Genomic DNA, 23,953 nt, shown 5'->3' with positions numbered 1-23,953 from the left:
GGAGGTACATGACAGCCAAAACCTAATCTAGCTTCCTACAACACTACAGGGCAACCCTATGAAAAGTTATTCCTGTCTAAACTCACTGAAATCAATAAATTTAGACCAAAGTAATGCTGCATAGAATTGCATTGTTAAGATCTTACTGACAAGCCAGATGTCTGAACTGGCCCATTGTTTAATAGATTCACATTAGTGATAATGGACAATCAATTTTGCAGACAAATTAGAAGAGCAATGTTCAGCAATGTTCAGCACCTCAAATGTATGCAACTAAAACTGATTTAAATTTGTATTCACACCTGCTACAGGAGGCCTTTCCCCACTTACCTTAAGCCCCGCGCTACTTGAGGAGAGTAGCTGCCGGGTAACCTCCTGCACTCCCTTACCTACAGGTGGGGCGGCAACAGCGCTTAGTTACTCTAATCAAGCACAACTGTTGCGCCCCCTCAGCGTGCAGCATCCCAGGCACTCTTCTTAAGGGCGCCTTTTGATGGGGACGCCCGGGTGCACGCCTGGGATACCGCGCGCTAAGAGCAGCGCACGGCATAGGGGTGGTGGTGGTGGAAGAGATTGGGGAAAGGCCCAGAGATCCACACTTCAGTTTCTTTTCCTAACTCATTCCCACGTTTGTCCCATTCAAACCTTGCAAGTTGAAAATAGTGATGGAGGTGAAGAGGATGTAGTTAATATTCTGAACTCTACCAATTTCAAAAGTATCACCCCAATGCAAGTTGGACCCAAAACTGCTTTGCTTCAAATCTGGTTCACAGTGGAATCTGCCTCATGCTGCACTCCCTGAACAACGGCTGCCAGGTGTCTAGTTCTGAACTTGACAATTCAGTATTTGCCCTTTCTCTCCAGTAAATAAACTGAGAAAATATTGGGTAATAAATATCTGGTATTTCTTGATGAAGTAAATTTGCAACCATCACAGCCAAGCTTTATGCATGTACTCTTTTTCCCCTCGGTGGCCTAATAAAGTAGCAACACCCCAACCCCAAATCTGAGTGTTCTCCACTGCAGCCAGCTATACAGGTTTGAAAAGGACTGAATCCACCCCTCAGCAGCTGAGAGAAAACCTATAGGTTCAACTGAAGAAAGCAGAAAGGAAGAGAATTTTGCAGCTGATCAATCAGCTTCCTGTGTTGGGTTCCAATTGATTGTGGGGGTAGATGGTGGCAGCATTCAATTTTCTGAAGAAAACAAAAAAAGAAATAGGGGTCATGGCAGGAAAAAAGGCTGGAGAGTTTGGAGAATGTATCCCTTGGGGCTGGTAAGTAGCCAGGGTGTCTGCCTTGCAAATTTTTTTCATCTTTTTAACAGCCCTGGTGACTGCAGACTCTTTATTACTATTCAAGCTGCAAGACCAAGCAAATTTATTTATGAATAACCCAGTTGAGCTAATTTGTGCTTACATCTGAATAAACATGGTAAGGATTCTATGGTAATCCTCTCAGTGATTTCATGGGGAGAGTCAAGCATATGCTTTTTCTTTTTAGGACATTGGGGTTTTAGAATGTTTAGCTTTGGATTGTTTGTGTCTTTTATTCTGCCCCCTTTACACCGTACAAAATGTAATTTGCTAGACTATCTTTATTATCCAATGCAGATTTACACCTTTCTAATTATTTCATTGGGTTTTCACTGCAGTAACTGCATAGGATTGCACAGTATGTTAATATAATCATGATGTTTTCTTTTTAATTTTGAAATATGTAATTACAAAGCTACAATACATTTGTCAGGTTTTAAGTTTCCACAGAACTTTCTGGCCTGGTTCTTACAGATGTGACATACTGGACTGTACAGCGTTCAGATTCAAAACAGAACACTTCCATTTACAGAAAAAAAATCAATAAAAAGAGCCAGAACTAGGCTGTGGAAGATTCAGGTTCAAAACCCCACTCTTCTGTGGAAGCTTGTTGGGTGACTGTAACGATTTAAAGTTGGATTGAAATTATTGTAGGTTTGTGTGTCTTTAAACTGAGTGCTGAATAGGAGAGACTGGGGGAGTGGCCATGAAAAGGCAGGAGAGTTGTGATTGGGTTTTGTGAGGAGTACCTGGGGGGGGGGGGGAAGAGAGAGTATGAAAGGGGGTGGAGACAGAGCGAGTTAGTCAGTGTTCTCTGTGTGAAAGAGATCTGAGATTGAGGGTCTGTGCTGAAACACAGAGAGAGAGCTCTGTGTGAGATTGAGAATCTGTGCTGAACACAGAGAGTAGAGTCCTGTGTGGAAAGAGTCCTATGTGGAAAAGAGTTCTATCATATCTGTGAGAGGGCACAAGATCTGTGTTGTATCTGTGAGGGCATGAGATCTGTGCCAAAATACAAAAACGTGTTGCATCAACCGCTTTATGTGCTCGAAAGTGCATGAGATCTGTGTCATATCTGTATGATAAGAACTTTGGCTATGCAGTTTTTACAGAGAAAAACTGTCAGAGTTAGAGAGTCAAATCTCTCTCTGACGAAAAATCTGTCAGAAAATAACAGAAGCTGTATGAGTAAGGTGACCAGATTGTCACCTTTTTAAACCGGGATGGGGGCATGTGCGCATGCGTGCAGCCACAGGAGCGCACTGCCTTTTTGGGGCACTCCCCAATGGCAGTGCGCTCCTGTGGCCACGTGCGCGGGAGGCTGCCGCACTGCCTTCTGGGGCGCTCCCCTGTTTCCCGTCCTGTGACAGAGCGGGAAAAGGGGAGTGCCCCACAAGGAAAAATTGGGACAATTAAAAAACCCCACGGGACGCAGGACAGATTGGTTTAAGGCGGGACTGTTCCGCCAAAAGTGGGACGTCTGGTCACCTTATGTATGAGGGTGACATAGCTTCATTATAAGAGTGAAAAGGGTTAGAATGACTTTATGCTGATCAGAAGTTATATAAAGTAGTTGGTGCCTTGGTTATATTTTATTTTAACTTTTTAAATTAATTTGTTTGGAACCTTGAAGTTACCAAAATCTTATTTTGGTTCAATGAAGTATTGGAACTCCCACCCCAGCGAGGCTTTCACAGTTCCCCTCTTACTCAGTAAACTTTCCTTATTCCCAAAGATTAAGCTTTTGGTACTTAATGTCAGGATGGGCTCCTTGGCTCAATCCCCCCTCCCTCTTCTAGCCTTCCAAACAAAAGCTAAAATGCAGCCATAGCTCTCCAAGGTGTGGCCAAGCCCTGCCTTTTGTAACGTTAACTCTGTATCTGAATGTTGGTATTCTTTCCTTTATTATTTTACTGTAACTGCGGCTCTTGGGCCCGGCTAGGGGGCGGGCCAAGGGCAGCAGGGATTTAAGGTTTTGTTCTTTCTATATTCCTCAGAATTCGTCTATCCCTTGCATGCTTCAGCTTTCAATAAAGTCTTACGTTTTTTAAAGAAAAACTACAGGCCGCTTTATTTCGGGACTGCAGTCTCACACTTAAGTAGACTGGCACTGGGAGGGGAGTACCAGTACGTTATATGCTAACATTCTCCTTGAAAAGAAGATCTTTTTTTAAAAAAGCACATGCAAGGACAAATGTAAATCAAGGCGAGCCAAGGTGAACGCTCTCATGATCGCTAAATGAAGGACTGAATACAAGAAACATAATGACATTCTAAGCTTTGGAATCTTTTTTTCTCCTTAACTCTGCCTGTTCCCAGATCAGAAATAATGAAGTTAGTTACAATCTGGACAAAACTCTTAATTTGGGCTGAGGTCCAAACCAAGGATATGTATTGCTGAAATCGGCAGGACCAGCTGAGTACAACTGTGTATTCTTCAAACTGAAAATGTGTTCAGGATTGGATCCTGCAGAGCAAACATCCTGAGGCAACCTTCAGCAAATGGAGGCAGGGAGAATTCCTTCAGCAGCACATAAAATGTTGGGCACAAGCTGAGGAGGAAACTGATTAGAGAGCCTAACAGTCAGGCGGGAAACTTAAGATGCCTCCTGAGCTCCTGCATTCCAAATAGCCAAGCAGGAGACATCTTGCAGGTGGCCTGAAGAAAATGAGTCCTCATTCTAGCATCTTCAGAAAATGACATCTTGAACTTAAAAAAAAACAGTCCTGAGAATGCCTTGGGAAAAATCTATGCGGAATTTCTTTCCAAGACACCTTTTTTGTGTCCTCAGGACGTCTTATTAATGCTGTGTGGAATAGACCTACATTTCTCTTGTCTCACGCCTTATTTGACTCAGCCATCCATCTCCAAATTTAAGTATCCACTCTGGTGAATATCTTTACCATCTCCTCTGCCTGTTAAATAAATATGTGTTCTTGTTTAAGTTTACTTCTGCTTCAGTATATTTTAGTATGCCTAGTGTGGGGAGTGTCTGAAAAGGAAAGAAAAATAAGTCAGTGGGCATCCCTTCCCCTTCTGGTGAGTGATAACAAGGCTGAGGGAATGTGGCTACCTACTTCACACTACCATATTTTTGCATCAACTTAGTCCATTAAGTGAAAAGGCAGGAAAAATAAGAGTTAGTGGTTTCTCTAACTCTTGCAAGGGAAGGGGCATCCAAGGGGAGGGAAGGGAAGGGGAGGGAGGGGAGAGAGTGAGGGGTGGAATGCAAGGGAGGGGGCCTGGCATCTGGACATAATCCACCCACCCTAGCGGAGAGAGAGGGAAGGGAGGGAGGGAGGGAGGGATGGCATGCAAGGGAAGAGGAGCGAGGGAGGGGAGAGAGTGAGGGGTGGCATGCAAGGGAGGGAGTGAGGGGGAGCAGTGGCATGCAAGGGAAGGGGGGAGGGGAGGGGGAGGGAGAGGTGGCATGAAAGGGAGGGGAGGGAGGGTGTTATAATCAGGCTAAGTGGGTGTCCATCGCAGGGAGCATCCTTTTAATAAGAACTGAAGGACTAATGAAAACCCATGGAGCATTCTTTCCCTCCCTCTAATCACTACTTCAAGGTAACATTGGAAGAAGGGAAGGTGTCACAGAGAAGGAAGATACCAGATGAAGGAAATTTTGGATGATGTAAAGCTTGTGAATTCTCACAGGAAGCTTGGACCAATTCTAAATCAAGATAGCATTCATTTCTACAAGTTATAGAGAACAATATAGCTTCATATCTCCAAAGAGAATCTGGCAGAAATATATTCAAAGGTTTTCCCTTTCTCATTTGGTCTTTTCAGTTACAACATCTGATCATTTACCCCTCTTTCCCCCTATTTAAAGTTGTTCATGATAAACATTTTTAAAAGCCTTCCTAATTCTTTCTTTGCAGTGTTTTATTATTTTATGGTAAAAAGGAGAAAAAAATCCCTGAAAACATATCACAGCAATGAGTGATGATGGCTTATTCTCACACTCTCTTTCAACAGCCCCACCAACTTTCTTTTTCTGTGCCAAAAGAGCTGTAGGTGTGAATGATTCATTTGTTGCTTAATCAGTTCAGCTGTCTCTACCAGCACATGTGATATCAGACAGTCAGAAGAAAGAAAATCCATAAACCTGGATGATAGGTCTGAAGACTATTGATTACATTCCTTGTGGTCTTTTTGCAAAAAAAAAACCTTAGATGGAAAACTCCTTCTAGTGAAATGATTCCCCACAGGTAATCATTTAAAGAGGCCTTGACCAAATGTGCCACCTATATCGCTATCTTGGTTTATATACCTTCCTTGGTCCAAGCACAGTAAACACTTCTCCCCCCAGGGAAAATACAAAATAGTAAGTGCCTGGAACAAGGGGAAACAGGCAGAGTCACCAAGGGATATCCTGATGGCCTTTACCAGTATCCTGGTAGCCTTTACCAATGGCAAATAACCTAGATTGTTAGGGATACAGAAGATCTTGGAGCTGGTCGGTTCAGGGGCACCTGATTACCAGCATCAATTCTGGTCTGTGGTTTCTAGAATCCCAGCTTGAAATATCTGTAGCTCAATCCTGTGATTACCACTCCTCTAGCCAGCAATCCTAGGAATAGGGTTGACAACTTCCAAGTGGGGTCTAGAGATTTCACACAATTGCAACTGATCTCCAGAGATCAGTTTCCCTAAAGAAAGTCCTATATGGCATTATACCCTGCTGAGGTCTCCAAACATCACCCTCCCTAGAATTAAACCCAAAATTTCCAGGAATTTTTCAAACAGCTGACAACTCTATGTAGAAATGAGCAGGACCTCTGATTCCAGTGCAGAACACACTTGTTCAATCCTCCCTTTCCCCCCACAGCCTTGCATTCTTATTTGAATTAGTCAATACAAGATGCTAAATGCACTGTCCATGGAGTGTGTGCTTCCTGTGACGGTTACAATATGTAGCGTGGTTTGCTATATCAAATTTCTTGTCAAATAAGAAGTAGGAAAGTCTATATTTGGAAAATGAATTAAAAGCTTAAGCACATAGACAATGGGTTGGATCCAGACTAGATTTTGCAATGGCAGAATGCCTCTCCCCCCAGCAACTCACTGATTTCCACAAAATGCTCCTCCTGGGATGGCAGGAGACCATGAAGAATTATATGAAGTGGGTCTGCAGAGGAAGGGGAATTGGTGGAAATTGCTGATTTAGTCTGGATCCAAACACATGTTGTTGTTTTAATCTCAGAAGAGTAATTAATCCAATAAAACGACTTCCCTCTTTTGGGTCTAAATCAATTGGGCCAGTCCTAGCAGTCTTTTCTGGCAGCACTGTGATTTCTGTGACTATTCTTTGTTTTTCATTTCCCTTCCCCTATAGTGCCTTTAGGTATCTGTTCCTGTGGCAGCAATAGCTGAGAGTGACTCATGTACCTGACAGGCATACCATCCAACAAGAATGTGTAGCCCAAGCTCACACTATTCAGAATGATTCTGGACTGATATTTATGTGCACAGACAAGATGACCTTTTTCCTGCCTACCTGGAGAAAATTCCAGATATATAAAAATCACTTTTTATTCATTGCTGGTGCCCTAAGGATCAGCCTGGGCACCAGGGCAGTCATGGCACAAAAGGAAAACTGGCAAGGATCTGGAGTGAAATTAAAGTACTGAGGATCCTCCCCTTCCCTGTTGTTGTTTAGATAGCCAGTGTGGTGTATCTGTGAAGTACTGGGTGAAATGTGTTACTAACAATTTCTGTGTAAACTCAAAGAGAGCCATGCAACTATCCCCATCCCTTTTCTACTTGTTTTTCTTCAAGAAGAGTTTGGGTTTATACCCCACCTTTTTCTCCTGTAAGGAGACTCAAGGTGTCTTACAAACTCCTTTCTCTTCTCCCCACAACAAACACCTTGTGAGGTAGGTGCAGCTGAAAGAGTTCTGAATAACTGTGATTAGTCCAAGGTCACCCAGCAGCCTTCGTGTGTAGGAGCAGAGGAACAAATTCAGTTCACCAGATAAGAATTCATCTTTCATGTGGAAGAGTGGGGAATCAAACCCGGTTCTCCAGATTACAGTCCACCACTCTTCATCACAACTACACCATGCTGGCTCTCTAAACAACATGTTAACAATAAAACCATTATTAGCAGCAAATATCAATACATATTCACAAGAATACCCTAAATAACTCACTTTTAAAAACTCTCAGTTGTTAAAATACTCAGATATTAAAAGCTGCCTGAAATTTTTTAAAAAAGTTTTGGCCTATGTTGAAAGACAATCAGGGAAGAAACATCCAATGTTAAAAGCTTTCATCTTTTAAATCTGGCAAAATCAAAACTACCAAAAGATGCCAACAAGTCTAATGATTTCAGAGTTATTTGTTCCAAATTCCACATTTAAAATGTCCATTTAAAAATGACAGAAATCTCTTTCCAAATTTCAAGAGGTAAGTCATGGAAAATGAAAGACATTCAAATATTTAGCAACATTTCAGCTCTACCCACTTTACACTTTTGCAGTTCAAGCTCACCCTATGCCATAGATCACTGTCCCTTATTGCTGTTGGTACAGCACTTGATTGTGGCACTGAAAAATGCTCAGTATGACTATAAAGCCACAATTGTAGAAAAAAGAACTATGACTATAAAAGAAAAAAATCAACCAAAATCAGGGCATTCCCCATTAAAGTGCATGTGGCATTCAGTACTGGAATCCAAGTCCATGAGCTAAACCTATGCACAATTTCTCAAGAGTAGATCCTTTCGAAGTGCATATAACAATGGTCGATTCCCCACAGTCAATTAATCGCATGACACTCATTTGAAATATCAAGGTTTCAGCAAGAACTCCCCACTGCTTAACTGCCAAACATGGATTCATCCCGGTTCTGGCGCGCACTCTCCCCCTTATCACGTGTTTTTTAGAAAAATGCATAGAAGTGCACCTTTTAAAAAAACATGCACCGAAGCCAGATCGGTGGGGAGGTTCAGGTTACAGAATCTAGATTTATTTTCCCGCTGTAGGGAGTGACGTGGAGCCTTCCAGCCAATCAGAGCGAAGTGAGCTGTGCGTGAAGCGCATGCAGCCTTTTTTTTTTGCTTCGTGCCAGTGACGGCTACGTTGAAATGTGGCTATGCGGAAATGTGTTTTGACTTGTATGCCAACTCTAAATTGTAAACAGAAATTAGATTTTCATGCCAACGAAACTGCATGGGTAAAGAGTTTAGAAAATGTTGAAGCCACGCATAAACATAGCTGTGTGCGAAAAACAGCTATCGTTCCTGCTCCAACACAATAGCCAATCAGAAGAAAGCTGCTCCCCGCATAGGTGGGGAAATTCCATCTATGCATCTAGCAATGATGTAGCTGCGCAAAAAAAAGTTTAAAAAAATTCTCACCCCAACACAACACAACAGCCAATCAGGACGAGGAAGAACAGAGCCACTGAGCAGATCGCGCGTTCATGGGGAATGCTGCATTGCTTGAAACCGTGATAGACATTGAAGTCTTCACTAGACACACGCTGCAGTGGAGAGGGAGAAACCGTGATGAAAAGGTGCTGTTTCTTTTGAAACCTGGTTGTATCTGGCTTTTAATTTCTCAGTGGGGAAATGGCCCATGCAAACTTGAATTGGGCTGGACTGAAGGGAAGCAAATTGATTATGAGCTGATATAAGGGATGATTGCTGATAAATATTTTAATCTGCCACTAACTTTAAAATGGATTTTTGAACCATTAGACTGTTCTATATTGATTTTCACTTTGATTCCATATATTTGGTGTTCTAGTATTCCCTCCCAGATCATCAAGATCTCTGAGGAGAAATTTCCTTCACAGCACCAGCCATTTTGGACATCAAACTATTCTGAGTGGGAATATTATAAAAAAACAGCTTCCAGAAAAACAGCAAAAAAGATCTTGACAGGAGTGTAGAGGAGAAGAAGAAAGAAACCCCAGTCGGAAGAAACTAATACAAATTAACAGTAGCTTTCTGGTGGTGTAGGACAGGTGTTCAGTGGTTTAATGGTCACAGTGGGGCAATGAACCTCCCAAAGACCTGTTATTCAGGAAACCAGTATAAAATGGGTGGGGGTGGGGATTATTAAATATTTCTCTCTTTGAGTTCTCACAGAAATTGCCAGTAACACATTTTCACCCACTACTTCACAGATTCACTAAACGTACCATTTGTTTCTGCTTCTAGGGTATGCTTTTCAACCTGGCTGGTGTTTGTCATTACTTGAATTAAATGTTCTGACTTATGCTTTGTTAATGTTACATAAAGAGCAATGCACAACCTCTTAATGTGTGAGTCACATCTGCATTTCAGACTCTGTGATCTACCATATACTAGTTGTCATAGTCTAACTATCACGACAGCTTTCAAGCCACAAGCAAGCCTGTGAATCAGCTAGCCCATTTGGCTGTCTTCTTGGAAACCAGATATCTGGGACTGCTTAGTGGTCAAGATGGTCTTCAGCGAGAGACAGCTGTGCTGCTACTTTTTATGTACTTACTGCTGACTCAAGAGCCAAAACTATCCTTGATGCTTTGAGATTATGCATGGACTTAGGTTTAGAAAATGGGAGTGAATTCTGGAGGGAGGCAGAGCCTGCAACTGAGGGCCTAAGAGAGACTGCTTTTATTTTTTCATCCATGATTGTTTTTTATCCTGCTATTTTGTAATAAAACCCTTAAAAAGAAATTGCTTTAAGTCCTCTTTATTTTTCTAGATTCTTCCCTTTTCTTGGGTGGACAAAGGACTGGCTAGCTTAGGTAACTGGACACAATTTCCTTATGTCATGAGCTGTTAGATAGCCCCCCAAAAAGAATGTGTTCATGACATAACCATCAGGCTAAGAAAAGCAGAGCTGTGCTTAGTAGCAGTTCACAGGGAGTTTCTCAGTGTGTCAGATCCACTCATGTTCTTTCTGGAAACATTTTCTTGCTGGTGGTGAACCACTTTCCCAGATGAGTTTTGTGGATCAAACAGTTATTTTGCCAGAGTTTTCCACCAAATGCTTATAAAAAAGTCGCAGAGTTCAAATATTCCCACTGTTGTAACCACTCATCAATTGCAGCGGTATAGTGTCTTAGAACATGTAGGTTCCATGTAGCTAAAATAGCTAGTAGCTAATGATGAATAGTGGCCATCAATTACATTTGTCCCAGTTAATTCTGTAATTTACAGTGCAATCCTAATCAGACATTCTTGAAGATAAATTTTTAAAATAGGCCTCCTTAGACAAGGCCACGGCACCGTCATTGTTAATTATGCAGTATATAACAGGCACAGTCTATGAGTAGGTCTTGAGATACCCTAGGTTGATGATACTGGAACATCTCAATGTCCATGAGGAGCCTGCCTCATCCTCCTTATTGGCTTTGGACCTGGTATCATCAATTTGTATCAGGTCCCACACATCAAGCAGGCCATATCCTGGATTTGATCTTTGCCATCTGATCTCTTGGACTATTTCACCCTCAGGGCCAGTTTCTGCCTCCCATCCCCCTCCTGCATAAGTGTCAAGTGGCTTTATGCTTGTCTTCAGAGACTTATAGTACCGATGGGTTTCCAGAATGCTCTATGGGTACCAATACCTCCCAGCAATTCCTTGAATAAGATGACAAACGACTGGCATAGCCACTTTTTAGAAAGCCATCAACAGGACTGGTTCTCATGTCCTCTTTGCCCCCACTCCAGACTAGCCCCCTAGTACATCATGGGGTTGAGGCAGACTCACAATGAAGCCTCAATAGCATATTGTTCAGTGTTTATGAAATCCTATGACGTGGCAATGAAGACTGCTTAGAAAGATAATTATGCTGCCTCCATTGCATCCATGAATTCCCACTCAGCAAAATTGTTTAAGGTAATTCAGTCCTTTACATCCCTTACATCAATATGTTAGAAATTCTGCCATTAGCTGTGAGGCATTTGCAAGCTTCTTTGCAGATAAAATTTTGTTACTCTATATGACCTCTCCATTATTTATAATACAGTGAGGGATCTAGAGCCTCCTTGGGCATTCTATGGTTCAGTATTAGATTATTTCAGACAACTCTCCCCAATCAATGTAGAAAGGATCCTGTTGGCTGTGAAGCTAACCACTTGTCTCCTTGATCCTTACCCATTCTGGTTGGTCAAGGCCAGAGCAGGGAGGGTATGAGTTTCCCTGGATGACATTATCAACATGTCCCTGACTTCAGGGGTCTTCCTTGAAACATTAAAGGAGATAGTGGTGTCAAAACTTTGGTGGAAAAAAGGGAGACTTGTTGAATGTGATATACATCTGTGCCATCCTGTGACATTCCAGGAGAAGATGAAGAGGAACTTGTGGAAGAACTTAGTTGTCAATATTCAACACTGCTTTTAAGTCACCCTCTCTGAGGAGGCAGTGGTGAAGCCATCCTTGAAAAAAAAAAACATATATGGATCCATCTGATCCCAGTCTCACAATTGCCATTTTTTAGTAAGGTGCTTAAAAGACTGGCGCAGATCCACTAGTCTTTCCTGGAGGACACAATGACCCTGGATGCATTTCAGTTCAGTTTCCAGCCTGGAGATTGTGCTGGTTGCCCTGACTTCCACAGACAGCTGTTATTGCTTGATTTTTCAGCAGCATTTGACATGGTTGACACTGCCAACATTGGCTTATAATGAGAAGTTCTTCAATGGCTGACTTCATTTTTCCAAGGCTGGGGACACAGGGTGGTGCCTGGGGAAAAGATTTCAAAATATTACCCTCTGGTACCTGGAGTCCTGCAAGAGGCAGTCCTCTACTCAATGATTTTTAATGTCTATATGTGCCCCCACCTGCTTAGCTAGTCAGGTGTTTGGGGCTAATATGCAGATGACATTTATCTGTCAATGGATGGCCAGCTGGATTTCCATCCTGGAAAATCTGATAAAGTGTTTGGGGGCTGTGGTGAAATGGTTAAAGCACAGCCATCTGAAATTGAACCAGTTGAAGAGAGAAGTCCTGTGGCTGACCTGAGGAAAGGTTGGGCCAGGGAGTCCAGCTTCCTGCTGTAGATGGAATTCAATTGGAATCAGTTCCTTCCATAAAGAGTCTAGGAGTGATCCTGGAGGTCAGGAAAGCATTTTTCATCTTTTTCAGCAACTGACCCCTTACCTGGCTCAGATCAACCTAGTCGTAGTATTCCATGAAATGGTCATCTCTAGTTTAGACCACTGCACAGAAGTATATCGGGGGGAAATGGCACCCGTGGTCAACACACTTTTGGGCGTGTCCACCCGCATGCTCAGGGGCGAGGCTCAGGGTCGCTGAGCCACACCCCTTCCTCCCTGCAGTCTGGCTCCATGGGGGTGATTTTGCACGCACGCACGCATGCACGCACACAGACACACACACACACACTGTTGTCCCTAGGGTCACTTGACCCCCCCTGTCCCCTTGGGCCTATGCCACTGCAACTTGTTTTGCCCAGGGCTTCCCTTGAGACTGCTCTGGAAATTGTAGTTGGTCTACTCTAGACTCTAGAATGTGGTGGTGCAGGTCCTGACAGGGAGAACTCATATAACACCAGTTCTCTGCCAGCTGCACTAGCTCCAGATTGAATTCCAGATGAGGTTAAACGTTTTGGTACTAACCTATAAAGACTAAACAATCTGAGACCATTGTATCTTTGGGGCCATCTTTGTGACTTACTGGCTGTCCTCGGCCATAGTCAGGACTTTTTCTGCCCTGGCTCCAAGTTGATGGAAAACTCTGTGGGATCTTGCTTAGTTTCACAGGGTCTGCAAGACAAAGATGTTCTGCCAGGCGTATGGTTAAGGACAGCAACAGCAACCAAAATCTTCATGCTGGCATCCCTTCCCTCCATTCTTCTACATTCTGGGGATTGCTCCCACCCCTGTCATTTTATTAAGGCCCAGCTGCTATTTTAGAACATCCTCCAGGAGGACACTTATGGTACCTTGACAGCTACTATTATTCAAATGTGTATTCTTAATAGCTTATTTTAATTAATGTTTAAGGTGATTTTAATTCAGATTACATATATTGTATATTGATGTAAGCCACCGTAAGCCCAGGAAACTGGGGAGAGTGGGGTATAAATACAATTATACTCTATTTCATTCCATAAGCCAAATGAATATTAAATGCAACACATGCCATGCAGAAAATACATCTTCAACTCTGAGAACATTATCTGAAGGAGATAAAAAGTTTCCAAACTTCAAATGCATATTTTCTTACTCTATTTGTCAAAGTGATAACATTTTTCTCCCTTCAGTGAGCTGACGTATTTTCTTTTGGAACTTGAAAATCATTTTTGTGGGAGGTTAAATCTGAATCCTTTTTATAAAACTATCTTCCTTTACCGTCTTTTCTGGTACTTCTCAGCCCTGGAATTATATGTAGAAATAATTTTGCAACTCTATCTGAAACACCTAGTTTAAATATACTGCAACTCATAGTGTTTAATGAGCACTGAGTTAAACGGGGGGAAAGCATGTATCAACAGCTCCCCCCATTGGAAAGCAAAATTATACCTGCAATTTTTATGTCTCGTTTCTGCAAATTGCTTGCATAAGGCCATCCATATTTGGAATTTTAACCATTTGCACTGATGGTGTATGCCTTCTAATTTTCCAAGATCACTGAATATTCTTCATACTAAATGCAGACCAATTAATATTGTATCCATTTAAAAACTAACACTGTATGATAAAAATATTCTTTGTAAAAGCAAGAAAAATCTTTGGCAAGTTGCTTCCTACTCATTATTCACATCACAATTTCAGGTGCCTGGCAATTCTAAACCTGGAATGAGAAATTTTCAAGAGTAACTTAATGCCCACTTATTCTTCTGGTTTTGCATGTGTGCACAATGATAATTATGTCACTCAGTCTTTTCTCAAAAATGTAGATGGATTTAATATTTTTTGAAACCTACCAATATGGGCATTCAAGGTCAGAACCAAGTCTCCTTTAAACATTTTAATTGCTCTGCAAAACACTTTCCTTCCTTTGACTTTCTGCACGATCCTTGATGTTTTAGCCTTTTAAAACATGGTATTGTTAAAAGTTCTGCTGAAAAAACTCATTCAGACATCTGGAATATCAATGTTACTCTGACCCTCAAAACATGAGGCTTTTTTAAATGCAGCTGTTGCCATAGATTTCACTATGCTGAAGGTTTCCCCAAGACTAGCAATAAAACTGTCTCATTGACCTTTTGCAGTTCTCTAGTACAGAAGCTGATGGTTCTGGCCAGTTGCACTTATGCATTAACAAGTTGTCAAGGATCTTCAATACTATATAATTACTGAGCATTCAGGGAGTTATTTATACCTAAATAAAACGACAGTGAAGAAGCTAATGACAAGAATGCTTCCAATCACACAATACTGTAATTTTTAAAAAGGATGCCACAAAAAGAAAGGAGAAACAAAAAGTATAATGAAGGAAGAACGTTTCTTCACATGTTAATAATTTTTGTTGCCAATGTAAAAACAGGTGGTATTAGTTGTTTCTAAATAGCAAAAATCCAGCAATCCTGTGTCTTGCTTCAGCAGAGTCCAGACTGTAATTATGTAACATGTACGCAAACAACATAAGAATGCTCTAAGACTGAAGAGTCACTTGGGTTCAATTGCCTGACCTTTTCCATTCTCACATTAAGCAAGGACTATTTCTGGACTACAAAATACTTACTGAAGGACAGATAGATTATATACTTTGCATTCTAAAGTGGAAGGTTGCTATGGTTTCCCACTGCAAGCTCAAGATTCTCTTCATTAGACTGTCATGGACCTAGGGACCAATCACATTTAGCCAACATCCTTCTCAGCCCCAGCCCTGAGGTGACTTTACACACATGATCAAAGGTTTTAATACAGGCCTTTTAGTCAGAACTGTTGCCACCATTTTACCACACATACATGTATCAAATTAAGGCAAGTAAAAGTCAAACTGCTGGGTTATCTGGGTACCTCTTTCCTATTTGGTAGCCTTTTAGACTCAAAACAGACCCTCTCTCTTTTTAAAAAAAGAAAATTTATTGATCTTATATAATCATTAAAAAAATTGCACAATTACAGAAAAAGTTTTGTTTCCAAGTCTTTTTGATTCACAGGCCAATGACTTCATAATATCGAAACAGGAAAATAGACCATCTCAAAGAGTATAATCCAAATGGCTATTTGTTTAGAACATGCATAAGATACTCTTCCCTCTCTACAAAATGCTCCGAGTAGCTGATGAAGATCAGGTCATACCATGGGCCTTCCCTCCTCCTGTTACTCACACAGAAGTCAGTCAGACATATAACAACAGTACCTAGGTAACCAACAGCTGCAGCGACTCACTGAAACAGGTCTTACATGCCATTCTAAAAGCTATCAGTTTGTAGCATTTTTCCAGGTATATTGCTTTGTAGTGGAGTCTAGCTGCCCTGCTGAGAGGGAAGAGATTGCTGGGTAGATTTAACTTTGCTCATAGATTTATACCCAAATAGACATAAGTGGTCAGATAAGTGGTTCCTAGGTTACAAAGGTCTTTAAAGATAATAAGCAACGTCATGAATTGAACCTGGAAACAAATTGGAAGTCAGTGCAGTTACTTCAACAGAGGGTTATATGTTCAAATTTTCCTATTCAGATGAGTAACTGCATTCTGCAGCAGCTAGAATTTCTGTGTTATCGGGGAGGAAAGCCTTACATAGAGTGAAATGTAGTTATCAAGACTCAAAACCAGATTGGTCAAGTGTAGAAGGAAAGAAAATTTCTTAATTATGTCCAGCTGAAAAAAAAACTTTGCTACAGCCTGACCTGGATTTCAAAGAGTAACTCAGTAGTATATTTTATAATAGAATATAGAGGTGTGCCTAGCAAAATTACTGAGCTGAAGATATACATGGAAATTGCTGGTTTGGGTCAGCATAGTGATTTTCTAGAATGAGAATACAAATCCAGGATTGTTGGTATACCAAACTGCTCTACCTGAACAATTTGAGTTTGTTTTTTTTTACTTTAGGTGCTTACCAGCAAAGCAATATCCACATGTATTTTTCTTAGGTTCCACTGATTTCCTGAAAAATGGCATTTCTTCACTCCAATCAGATTCTTGGAAGGGAGGAGCACAGAGCACTCCCAGTCAATCACATTTGGCGATAAGCTTCAGAGAAACAAGCTCCCTCCAGTGGGCGACTGGAGAGCCCTTTTGTTCTTTGAAAGATAGAGAAATTGGGGCAGCTTCTTCAAGGGCTGTAGAATTTGACAACTTTTTGCAATTTGCTTTAAACTTGTGGATTCTTTAGAAGATAGGCACCCACTCCATTAACATTTTGTTCATGTTTGGTTGAAAAACAGCCACTCTGCCCCCTCCCCCCACTCCCAAAAGCTTCTCCATAGCAAATAATGGCAGATCAACGGGAAAAGACTGGAGGGTGGAAGTTCTATGAAGAAATAATTTTCACCTTGTGAAAAGAAACAGACCACTACAAGGAAGGACAGCAAATGCAGAGTTTTCAATAAAAATATAAAATGTTCTTATTGTTAATCACTGTAAGAAGGAAAATACAATGGATGTGGACAAATTTTTAATGCCTTGGCCAGCTGGAGCTCTTCTGCTAGACTGATGCTTGTTCTCCATTGTAGGAATCAGTAGAGAGAAGTGTGGCAGCACTGAGTCGCCTCCTTTGAGCCTCTGTAGAACCAAACTCCATTGCTTATTTATTTATTTAATTTATATCCCACCCTATCCTCGCAAGGCTCAATCTGCTTGAACATTAGGTGGCCTTTAGAGTAGAGGGAGGACTGTCCTCTGGATGAATTTGGTGTCATTTTCTTTATAAACAGATGTCTCAGACCCTCACATACATTCCTCATTGAAAATAATGGTCAAAAACTCCTTAACCTGAAGAACCACATGGATTTTAATCCCAAACTACCACATCCAGGTGCAAAGTACAGTGACAGCACATCTGGAGGCTTAACGAAATAAAACGCTGACTGGTAACAGTAAAATGATGACATCTAATCTTAAACCTCATTAAATTATCTCATTAAATCACCTAAATTGTAAATCCTGAACAGCACAAGTGATGAGATGAAATCTTATTTCCAAGGCAAAATTCATGTATACTCTTAAATAATGAAAAAGCTGCCTTAAAAATGAGATGCATAAATCTACATATGAAAGAACTTTAAGATCACTTTAACTTAATATGTTAGCAATATGCTTTTATGCATAGAAAAATGTCAAGAACAGGGCTATTAAAACCTAAAATTTTACAAAGTTTTCAATTAAGTGCTTTTTCTCCTCCAGAACAAAAAATGTTTCTCTTTAGTTACAAAGAAACATGTTGCATATTGATTAGTGTGGCTATTTGTCAAAATGGAAGGAGAAAAGGTTGCTAACTATATGACCTTATTTTGAGGAAAAAGGAATTTTAAGAGTGCGACTATTCATTACCTTTTCCCTAAGGATGTCCCCAGTCAAACAGAGAAACTTGTTCTGCAGTTCCATACTTCCTGTATGCACACAGGCCTGATTTGGACTGAATTATGGTACATAGAGAAAAGAGGCTTCAGCTTTCCACAGCACTATTTTCCTGACCCAAAATGACTCCGTATGGGGTCTGTGTGTGTACTTAAGAGCTAAATGTAACATTTGTACAATGGGGCAAATAGCCCCCCTGAGTGCATCTCAGGTCAGGAAAATGGTATATGCCATGCTTCTGATCCAAATTGGAAGATGAAGATAAAATAAGGGCAGTAGCAGTCATTAACATTTATCAGAAATAGTTAAATGTATCAATATAATATCTACATAACACTGTCTGAAAAGCTAAAGGATTAACCTTCGACTCTAAGCAGGGCTTGACATTACAAAATGGGCTGCTTTCTGATGAAGAGGAATTCAAAAATGAATATATAAAGCATATAAAATATTTCAACCAAGAGTGGGCTACAGGTTTTATCACATGAAAATGTTCTCATAAGGGAATGGACTTTTCTTTAATTTCAATTTAATCTAATAATAAAATCATAATCCAAAAAGCATTGTTCTCATATTAAAACTGTTGGGTCTGTCGAAAGGTATAGGACCTTTAGTTGGGATTTTTTGGACCCCTTCAGAACCTATAGTTTTGGGAAGCCTGCAGGGTGACCTTGCATTAGTTACAATTCTCACCTATCTCACAAGGTGTTTTTTGTGGGGAAGGGAAGGTAAAGCAGTTGTAAGCCACTATGAGACTCTTTACAGGTTGAGAAACGTAGAGTATGAAAGCCAACTCTTGTTCAATTTTAATTTTTAATAAAGTAAACCTTGTGGGGGAGAAGAGCGGAGACTCTGATTTGAAGCATTTGTAGTAGGCCACATAATAATCAAGCTAAATTCAGTAGGGATCTTTGGTGAAATTACTCTGGGCTGAGTCTTCTCCTCAGCAACTAAAAAGGGCCACCATGGTTAATCTATTATTAGTAAAATAACCAGTAATACTGTGGCATCTTAAATGTGTCTCTACGGCACAAGCATCTACCTCATGAAATTATTTAACTTGAAACATTGGAAACCCTCTTCCTCCAAAGAGTTTAGATTGGTCAATATGGTCTCCCAAACAGGCAGTGCTGAAAGCTAGTTTTAGAAATGTGAAAGTTGCAGGCTCTGAGATAGTAATGAGAATTGGCCGCAGTCTCAAGTATTTCATTGTATAAGCCATCCTTGAAGTATTCTGAAATAACTTATTATTTTAATAGTGTAGTTTGGTTGCTTTGCTTCTTGTATTCTGCATGAATTATTTCTAGTCCAAATAGAAGTGAGTTCGGGTTTACTTAAATTATCATATATACATCACCATTTTGTATAACACAAAAAACCTTTGAACAGATGGGTCAAAAGTTGGGTCAGGGGTGGGGGGAAAGTTCAAGTGGACAAAACAAAACTGGTTGCTACATAGATCCTCACTTTTGATTTACCATAAGAGTCAAGAAGAGTACATTCATTTAGCAAAATGTTCCCAAATTATCTATTCCAGAGATGATCTGCTAAAATTACATGAGAGCCCAGTGCATTATTTAAGATACCTTCACTTTGGGCATATCTGGTTCTACAGAAAGTCAAAAAGCTTTCTTGAATCAATCATTATGCTCTTTAGACTGTTACAAAAGTTTTTAGGTTGAAATGTAATTGAATTCTGAGGAGAAGGAGAAAATGTTAATGTACTACTTTAAATTAAATAGAGCTGGGAGGAATTGTCATGTCAGTCAGAAGCACGAATAGCCTACCTACTGATAACTTCATTAAAAATATAGTGTAAATGTAATAAAAACTTCAGTCTTGTCCAAGCTTGATGTGTTGACGACTGCCTAAGAGCGACTCATCGCAAAGCAGGTAGGAAGGAATGAACCTCGAAATGCAAGCTTGTGACACTCAGTGGAAGAAAAATCTGACAGTTGAGCAGCCTTGATACAGAACTATTAGGAAAAGATCAGGGGAAACTAACCCACCTTGACTATTCCACTATTACCGGTATTTGTCTTCTACCATAGAACTACTTCAAGTACTTACTGGTTCAGCTCACACTCTGCTTGCTAGTCACACACAAGGAGCCATTTTTTTCAGGCAACTTGACTTTTCATGAACAGCTTGAGCCTGTTTGGTAGATTTCCACATATTCAAACAGTACAGTGCGGTCAGCAACATTTCACACATTCTTACACCACCGACCAGAGCTCCATTCCCTGGGCCAGATCCATTGGGACCACACACCTATTTGCAGACAATTGTTTAAAGAATGAGTGACCAAATCTGTCAGTCAATTATTGTAAATAAATTCTGTTTTTAGAAAAAAAAGGATGATGTTCTTCTAAGTCAGTGTTATCAATGTTATGTCATGTGCAGGCATTTTGATGGATAATGGGAACTGTCATTCTCCTACTAGCAGTAGTGGCATAGGAGGTTAAGAGCTCGTGTATCTAATCTGGAGGAACCAGGTTTGATTCCCAGCTCTGCCGCCTGAGCTGTGGAGGCTTATCTGGGGAATTCAGATTAGACTGTACACTCCCACACACACCAGCTGAGTGACCTTGGGCTAGTCACAGCTTCTCGGAGCTCTCTCAGCCCCACCTACATCACAGGGTGTTTGTTGTGAGGGGGGAAGGGCAAGGAGATTGTAAACCCCTTTGAGTCTCCTGCAGGAGAGAAAGGGGGAGATATGAATCCAAACTCCTCCTCCTCCTCCTCCTCCTCCTCCTCCTCCTCTTCTTCTTCTTCTTCTTCTTCTTCTTCTTCTTCTTCTTCTACCTGATTCAACCATCCATGATCCTGTGGATTAATTATTTTAACTACTGTGCATATGCAAAAGTGGCCACAAGGCAGAAGGAAATCAAACCCTGACACTTCTCCAACACCTTTTAATGGCAAGGCAAAGAGATATAAGACTCAGCTTATGAGTGATCATGGCTGGTGAAAATTATATGACAGCGTACCCAGCATCTTCATTACAAAACCTGGGCATGCCTGGGGGTACATGCTGAAGTGACTGGCCTGTGGGAATGATCTGGTGGACAGCCTAGTATGAGTTATGATTGTTTGGTTGTATTTATACTGTGTTTTATGGAAATATGCTTAAACTGTGTTGCATTTTGGGTTCCCACTGGGAGAAGAGCAAGATGAAATATACAATAAATAAAATATTAATAGTTCAGTTCAGTAACCTTTATTAGGCATTTAAAAAATATTAATACAGAAGGGAAAAGAAGCAAGTGCAAAATACATTTTTCTCATCCTTTTTGTCTACATGTGAAGTTCTAATGATTTTTTTTTGTCCCTCTTATGAAAAGGCACAAAACTGTTCTGACGATATAAGTGATATAATTCTACATGAATTATTTCTAGCCCAAATAGAAGTGAGTTCGGGTTTACTTAAATTATCATATATACATCACCATTTTGTGGAAAGATGTAAAGGATCCCACAGTTACCGCTTCAGCCCCTATCTAGTTGCAATAGGCTGAAGATGGGGATTATTATCTAAAGGCTCTTTCATTGAAAGAAAGGCATTGTTTCAGCATCTGCAACAGCTACACTGAATTACTTTAACAGTGTGCATTCCGATGTGCATCTGAATATCCTTCTCCTTCCCCATTCTCTGGCAAACAGTCTTGCATTAGGTGCCTCTAGATCTAGGCCAGACCCAATGTCCTGTGGCCCACAAGGCTGACAATGAAACTGTCAGCAGAGTTATTATTTAGTACGCAATAAAATCAAGACAATTAAAGATACGAAGCAATGTATTGAGGAACTAACATTGTTGGATAGAAAGAGAGATCAGTTAAACATCCTTGCTACATGGCTGACAGAAGGAAAAGAGAAGAAACAGGAAGCCTTAAAGGGCGAAAAGAAGCAAACATTTTTTTTTATTTACTTATGTGATTTGTAGCTGTTAATAGAAGGTACTGCCCATTGTATCCATCTGGCTGGCTTTCTCATATGCTTGCTCTGTAGGAGCTTCTTCTTTTATGCACTAGATGCTCCATATTGCAACAGACATCACCACTGCAGCATGGCAGAGAGCATGAGGATAGCATCTCCATTACCCTCAACTATAAATGCCACCAGGCCACAGATATTTGGGGAATTGTAACATGTTATGTCACATCCAGTGGTGTGACAACTCTTTGTCCTATACTGTTTTGCCTGCCACCCTGCTGAGTGGTAGCTGGGACAGCAGGTGGAGACCCAAATGTTTAATATCACAGGGGGAGGCATCGGCGAACAGTAATGGTGCTGCTGCCATCATGGAGCCTCCAGAGTGTTTTTTCAGCAGCATGTTGAGGCAAAACAGAAAAGTAAAAGCCATCCCCACTTTCAGAAAGTCTTCCATAAAGCTCCATGGACCTACACCACCCTTTTGGGTGGCTCAGGTTGGAGTCTGGGGCTTCTGCGATTCCAGAGCAAAGGCAAGTGGCAGCCAAACAATGCTGGCTCCACCCCGGATACACCTTCTGAATACCCTTGCTATGCTGGTAGGGCTGGTGGCAATGTGGGGACACTGATACAGTGCTTAGTGCTGTGTTGGGGCATCCCCCAGGAGGCTGTGCCAGCCACCTGTCAGTGGATTTGCCCCTCCATCAGAGCAAGTGCCCCAGGGAGGGCATTTCCGCTGGCATAGGAACTCACTGCTTCCAGGAGTCACTTCAGCCCCTCCCCCCCACACACACACACACTGGATTGGGTGTTAGTGGAGTTACTTTTTCTTATTTTAACATTCTACCTCCATGATAGTTGCACGTTAACTTTAGACAGGTTCTATAATAAAAAGACACTAGGCAGTTGTTCTTTAAACAAATCTAAATAAATAATACTTTGAAGCAAGGTCAGGTTAAGTGACTTGTTACAAAACAAAACCTTAGTTTTCTTGAGGGAGGTTTTTAAAAAGCTTTCTGGGTCTGTTAGATTGCAGTGCAGGACAGGTAGTTAGGTATTTAACTTCCTTCTGTTGGTTAGTGAGAGTTTGGCCTGGGGGTACAATGAGAGACTGGAAGGAAATCAAGGGGGGGGGGGGCAAACGTGAAGATTAGAAGAGGGGAGGGGAGGATTGCAGCTCCCGCCCACACCCATCTAAGAGGAGGTCTGCTTCTCAGCTGCCTTCCACTATCCAACTTCTGGCTGGACTGGTGCAATGAAGAAGCCCTGCAAGGCACTCTTTATTGAGGCAGCAGATGGAGTGGCACTACCTGAACAGGTGACTGGAGGTGCTGGCTGTGGGCAGGAGTTTGCTGCTCAGGTCGCCCCTCCTCCAGCTATTGTTGAGCCTTCCCAACAGCAGCAGTAGGCATTGCCTGAGCTGCCTTTTGGGAGTAAACTTTGGGGAGAAGAATGTTGCAACTCTGGAGCTCACCCTAGGGACCAAGAAGATGCTGGAGGAATTAAAGGAAGTGCCAAAGAGAAATCAGCAGAACCAAATGAGTGCCAGAAATAATGAAGTTCATCAAGATTTGTTTCTGCCTAACATTCTTCTTTGCAGAAGTGGGAGGTTGGGAAAGGAGAGCCAGTGATGAAAAGCAACCACAGCACCAAAGCTTCAATTTCTGAGGCGGTGTGCAAGACTGCCCAAATTTGGATATCCAGAAAAAAATCTGAAAACTCCTATTCACCAGTATGGGTATTCAACTTTTTTTGCCATTTCCCAAAACCTTTCGGGTCCAATAAACCTGAATCCAAACAATACTGAAAAAAATGGTGCCCACTGGCTTCAGAAAGAGGCCAATCGATAAAAGGGTTGTTGTTTTTTCTTCCTAAACAGGGCAGTCATGTAATCATATCTGAGTAGCTGTGGCACCTTGAAGTCATCACATTCATTATGTGACTTCTGAGGGATGGGACTGTGTGATGAAAAAAACTTTTCAAGATAAGAAAACAGCGCATAGAAACAACAATAGCAGAAACAATGGCTGTGGAAACACACAACAATATGTGTTGAAGATTCTGGCGGGCTCCCTTCCTCCCACATGGAAACTTTTATACTGAACATCACCAACACTCAGTTCAGCACTTGCACAGATATTTTGTCTTTCCTTATTTTGGCTCTGCTCCCAAGCTGTTTAAAATCTAACCCTAGCTTGAAATGGACTGGAAAGTGGTACTATGGCATTCAGCCTGGAAATCAGACATTTCGGCTTGCCGTCATAG

The sequence above is a fragment of the Sphaerodactylus townsendi genome, linkage group LG03, assembly GCF_021028975.2.
Source record: "Sphaerodactylus townsendi isolate TG3544 linkage group LG03, MPM_Stown_v2.3, whole genome shotgun sequence".
Classification (NCBI taxonomy): Eukaryota; Metazoa; Chordata; class Lepidosauria; order Squamata; family Sphaerodactylidae; genus Sphaerodactylus; species Sphaerodactylus townsendi.
The sequence above is the reverse complement of the archived record's forward strand: the minus strand, read 5'-3'. Positions refer to the sequence as shown.